The following is a 6,511-nucleotide window of genomic DNA, read 5'->3' as shown; positions in this document are numbered from 1 at the left end:
CCAGCCTGTTGCCTCCCCTTCGTTCCCTGTTGATCTCAACGACAGTGTTGGCGACAAAGTTGGAACAGGAGAATTTATACTGACCTCTGTACAGTGTGTTGCACCGGCTGGGGTTGGAGATGAATTGTTTGATGATCCAGAGGACGATGATGTCGAGGCGGATATGATTGCTGACGACAGTGATGATGATATTGGAGCCAGATATCTCCAAATGGCTTATTTTAGTTTTTTACCCAAATTATAGAATATTTAAATATTTAATCAAATTAATTAGTTGATATAGTTAATTTATCATAATAACTTATAGTTAATGAGTTAAAAGAAATAAATCGAAAAACATACACAGAAACATGTTACGTCAGGTTCATCATTAAGTACAAAAATCTAATTTTTATATAATAAAATAGATAAATTTAAATGCGTAATATTATTCTTATTAAAATTATCTAATTATATTTATGCAACTTAAACTTTTAGAGAAGATTATTAATGACATCTTATTGGTCAAAAAACTAATTAATGACTCTAGAGTCTAGATAACTTGATGTATGATTTTTTTTTTTTACATTAACTTTAGATAAAAAAAAATTAGTTCTAACATATAATTGAAAACTTAAAATGCAATTAATAAAAAAATTTTATTTATAATTATTAATGAGATATAATCTAGATATAATGAGAAATAAATCATATAAATAGAGATTTTGCATAATAGACAAAGTTAAATTCAAGGATAATGATGTTTTTTAATTAATTTTTTTAATTTATTCAATTACAATAATAATAATAATAATAATAATAATAATAATAATAATAATATATTTGTCTAATTTAATTTAATTTTCTCGTAGACAATTCCTAATATATTTTATATTCATCTACATTTAAAAAAAAAGAAATGAAGGATATATAATCTTTAACACGGTGCTCTTTTAGATATTTAGAAATATGAAAAAAAAAGCCTTGAGAAACCAAATAGCCACCGAACTTTTTTTACCCTCAATTCTATGACCTCACTCCCAAAAACCTAGGAGAGTAGAATATTGCTTGACTTGCTTTCGAATGCAATAGAGAACTTCCATCTCGTCGCCATTATTCCACCTGTCCGGTCACTATGTTGTCGTGTCTGCTCTGCCGTCGTGTACGTTGCTATGCGTCATCCAATTTAATAAATTTAATTAAAATAAACAATAAATTATTTATTTTATTTTAGATTTCAGAAATGAAAAAATCAATTCACTGATATAATAATGAATTACAATTAACGTAATCTAATTAATTAAGTAATATAAATTTTAATAAATTATATTAATATTTAAATATCTAATCAAATTAATTAGTTAATATAATTAAGTTATTGTAATAAATTGTATTTAATGAGTTAAAATAATTAAATTAAAAAATATTTTTTGGAGCATGCTACGCCAGCTCCATCATTAAGGGCAGAAACTCAATTTTTATATAATAGAATAAATAAATAAAATAAATAAGTAAGTAAGTATTTGCAGTTTTGCACTATTATACTTCTTGTTCTACATGATGACTTAAGATATTTGTTTTGTATGTTAAATAATATAAATAATATTTTGTATGTTATATTCATTAAAAATTGATATTAAGATGAGAAAATTATGTAATAAATTTTATAAATAGTAATTATAAAAAATAAATAATTATTTATTATATATAATAATTCTTGGTATACATAGGATCATGTATATATTAGGATATCTATTTTAATTATGTGAGTAATTATTGTTATTTTTAATTTTTTATTATATTAATAAATAATATTTAAAACTAAAAGAAAAAAAATAACTAAAAAATTTTCTTAATTTGGATAAAAACTCTCTTATAAATATAGTAAAAATATAAGATGTGATATAGAAAAAAAGCTAAAACGACATAAATTTTTACTAAAAATAAAAATATTTTTTGTTCATTTTATTTAGACACGTAACTATTTTATTCATGGTATAAATTTTAATTGATATTTTACCCCAAAAAAAGCAATCAATACAAAAATAAAACTTAAATAAGGCAAATATGTTCTGAAAAAATTAGAATAAAATAAAAACTCCAATTATAACCATTAATCATAATCATATATATTTATTTTAAGATTTATACTTTGAAAATTTAAAATACTAATATTTGTATTTTTTATTTTTTTAATTTTAAACTATTATAAATATCCGTTGTTCTCTAATAATAGTAATCCTTTTAAAAATAATAAACATAATTAAATAATTTTAAAAATATATAATAATTTTTAAAATAAAAAAATGTATAATTACCTAAAATATATTATTTTTGTGTAGCAATTGAAATTTAATTGTCAATATAAAATTTATATATAATATCTTATCATAAATAAATAAGTGTTTAATCAAAGAATTTAATATTTATATAATATAAAAAATAAATTAAAATTTGAGTTTAATCATAGTAAACGCTCAAGTTTAAATTTTTATAAATCAAATTTTATCATTTTTTTTCTGAGAGTAACTTATACAATGAAAAATTCCTAACATATTATTGATACTTAGATAACAGAAATAATATATTAATAAATAAAAAATATTATTAAAAGTTAAATATACAGATAAAAAATTATAACTTGTAAAAATATCTCTAAAATTTATTATATAAATATTAAAAGTCATATATTTATATAAATTAAATTATATTAAATTGTAAGATATTTAGATATTTAATTAAATTTAAAAATAAATAATATGCCAATTCAAATAATTTAGATTGAAGATAAAAAAATATATAATCAAATTATATCATATAACATAACATCTCTATGTTTCTTTTATAAGAGATTTAATACAAAAATATTTATCATCATCTGACGTAACAATTTAAATTTAGGTGAATTGTTCCAAAAAACACTTTTTTTCGAATTATTTATTGTTAATATCAGGTCAATTTCATAACATTTAATAATAATAATATAAATGATTATATTTGAATCACAAAGTTAGCCTAAAATAAAATATAGAAATTGATGAGAACAAAATATTAAGACAAAAAATGATTAGAAGCCTAAAAATAGAAAAAATATCAAATTTAAATAATGTCAAAAAGAATATAATATATAAAGATGTGACTTGTAAAAATAGAGGGATACATATATATATATATATAAAGAAGAATAGCATGCATGCATAAACGTTTTTTCTGTAACACCCTAACCTTTAGCACGTCATGATCGTACCAAAAGTAAGGAGTTACTAACCTGTTCTCCTTATTTACTATTTAATATTGAGCCTTTAGGTCGATATCGCGTTTCAGTTTATAAGAAAATATCAGAAAATTATTTGTAGTAATTCAAATCACACAATTAATAATAATAATAAATGCTATACAAATGAATTCAATATAAAACTCAAATACAATACCTATCCCTCTGGATAAAATAAAAACCCTAAAGCAACAAGGGCGAGGGAACTCTATAAAAATAACAGGAATCACAAGTAAATCTACTAGTCGTCTGCATCTTCTAACTGAATCTTCGAACCTGTGTCACTGAAAAGGTGGAAGATTTTGGGGTGAGAACAAACCACACGTTCTCAGTAGGGAATGGGAATGCCGTAAAAGTAATGAATTTAATACAAATAATTAGCTTACTTAGTAAAACTATTTTGTTAACCCTTTGGAAATAATTTTATTTCTACTTTAGATAAATACTTACTTTTCTTTAAATTTCTAAACTCAAAACAAATTTTAAATATAAAACTAGTCACATTTTCTGTCTCTCAGCCACATAGGTAATCTTCAGTCAAATGTCAACTCGTAATCACTTTAAAACACTCACAAACAAATAGTGCAAGCAAGAGATTCAATTCAATGTACAAGCAAGTCACAACAAGACAAACAATACAATCACAAAGTAATAAAACAAGTAAGCGCAATCAAATGCAAATGTGCAAACAACATGATGCATGTCTATCCCTAACGCAGGCCATGAGCTCATGTGTCGGTTGCCTACCCGTTCCCGACATTACCCGGGCACAAGTCCCAGATATGGCTTTCCAGATGCATCAGTGTGCTTATAAGTCGTACGGCTAGGCCGCATCAATGTGACTTTCCAAATAAATAAGCGTACATCTGAAAAACAGTTCTCAGTGTGTGGGCGTCCCCACTTTACGTTTGGCACTAAGGTCCAAACAATGTCACATCTGCTCTCCTGTGGCAGAGATTCATTTTCTTAAAAAACCAAGCTCAAAACAACATTTAGAACAAAATTTTTCCTTACAAAATTGGATTTAAAACATTATGTTTTTCTTAATAAATCTAGTTTAAAAATAGAATACACCTTTTCTCAACTAAATAAATCTTAAATAATTTAATTTTCCAAAACCAAATCTTTTAAAATAACTTTTCAAATAAAATCTCAGATTTTATAAAATTTCGACAGCACTTCCCCTAAAACTCGGGTTTAGCCACCATTTTCAAGTCTCAACTGAACCATTTTCAACCTCTTTTCAATCAAGAAATCAAATACAGTGACAAACACAACTCAAACTCATCATTCAGTCATTTCAAACAATCATAAATTATTTACAAATACCCACTAGACTTCCATGGCATTCATAGTTTAAAAACAGTTAATTTCAAAACAAAATTTCCTACCTCCGTATGAAATCAAAATCAACAAAAATTTCGGAAAAACTCTCTGACCGAACTGCTGAAGAAAAAAACGTCAAGAATCGTCTGTGCCTCCTAGAACTCCAATTGGCCAAACTCAAGAGGAAGGGGAGCTATATTACCGTTAGCTTCCACCGATCAAAAGTGACGCCAATACGTAGAGGAGGAGAATACGAACACTTTTACCATATTAAATTTTTTATTGGAGTTACGAATCCCAATAAATCGAGACTAAAAGTTCACGATGCCGTTGTTCTCTCGTTCTCTCTCACTCACGACATTCTTTTCATTTTCCCAAAGAAAATGATTCAGTATTGCTTGGAGAAGGAATGGTTAATGAAAGAAGAATGGATAATTAGTGTTAAGGTGACACATGGAAGACTTATGTGTCATTGATTATATATATATACACATGCATATAAAGCTTAGCAAGTAACACATTTCATTTTTTATTCTTTCATTCCCTTAAAGGCTTTCGGCCGATGGGAATAATAATAATAATAATAATAATAATAATAATAATAACTATAAAAATTAATTTAATTTTTGTTTCATCAAATTATTTTTTTGATAAATAATTAAATTTAATAGAATAAATAATAATTAAATTAAACTTCAATAATCATAAAATTTTATTTAATTATTATTGTTAAAAAAATAATTTTCTTAAAAATTATATTTTCATATAATATATTAATTCATAAATAGCTAATTATTTAATTTTAAAAAAAATTCGGGGACTTACATTTTCACTATATCATAATTTGTTCCAGCTATACGATGAATTTAGCAGCAGTCGGCAGTTCCAAAAGTTTGCATCGGTGCACCTCGAACACATGACCTAATTTCTTAAGCCGCAAATATGTCGAGCACATTGTCGTCCAATTCCATCATCAACGGTAATGTCTAAATTGAGACATTTTTGAGTTATAAACAAACAGTCAACGAAACATTATTCATTTATACCTTATCCATAAAAAAAATCTACATAAAAAAAAGAAGAGTTAAAATAGCAAGAGCGATAGCCGTCTATATATAGAAGACCAGAAAATCATCATTATCTAACAAAATTAATTTGTATTTATTGCATTTAATTTGAATAAGCAAGAAATTATCATATTTTAGTTTAGTATTTAATTACATTATTTGAATTTGACTTAATACATATAATTTAATTTGATTTAATTATTAGTTAAAAATATCTTAATTGTTTATTTTATTTATAGATTTATTATTTTAATTATTAATAATTTAATCAAATTAATTAATTAATATACATAATTTATACCTAATTTGATTTAATAAATTAAAAAATACTACCAGAATATTAAAAGAAATAAATTAAAAAATACTATTAAAACAAATTGATATAAATTATAATTATTATATAATATTTAAATATATAATCAAATCAATTAATTAATATAATTAATCTCATAATAAATTGTATTTAATGAGTTAAAAGAAATAAATCGAGAAATACTCTCAGAAGCATGGCACGTCAGCTCCATCATTAAGTGTAGAAATCCGATTTTTATATAATAAAATAGATAGAATAGATTGGAGTGATTTTAATTTTAATTGTCATTAATTTTAATTTTTTTGGTAATAATTAATTTATTGTTTCACTAACATAATATTTGTTTCATATTTTTTAAAATGGAATAATAATTTCTTCTGATTTTTTAACACAAATATTTTTAAATTTTATCATAATTGAATTTAAAAAATATCAAATACTTAAATTAATTTATCAATTGACAAATTTACTCATAACATCCATAAATTAATACACATAACATCCATAATTTTATATTAATAACATCTATAATTTCATACTCATAACATTTAT

This window comes from Arachis hypogaea, chromosome 5, assembly GCF_003086295.3.
Source record: "Arachis hypogaea cultivar Tifrunner chromosome 5, arahy.Tifrunner.gnm2.J5K5, whole genome shotgun sequence".
Classification (NCBI taxonomy): domain Eukaryota; kingdom Viridiplantae; phylum Streptophyta; class Magnoliopsida; order Fabales; family Fabaceae; genus Arachis; species Arachis hypogaea.
Note: the sequence above shows the minus strand (reverse complement) of the source record.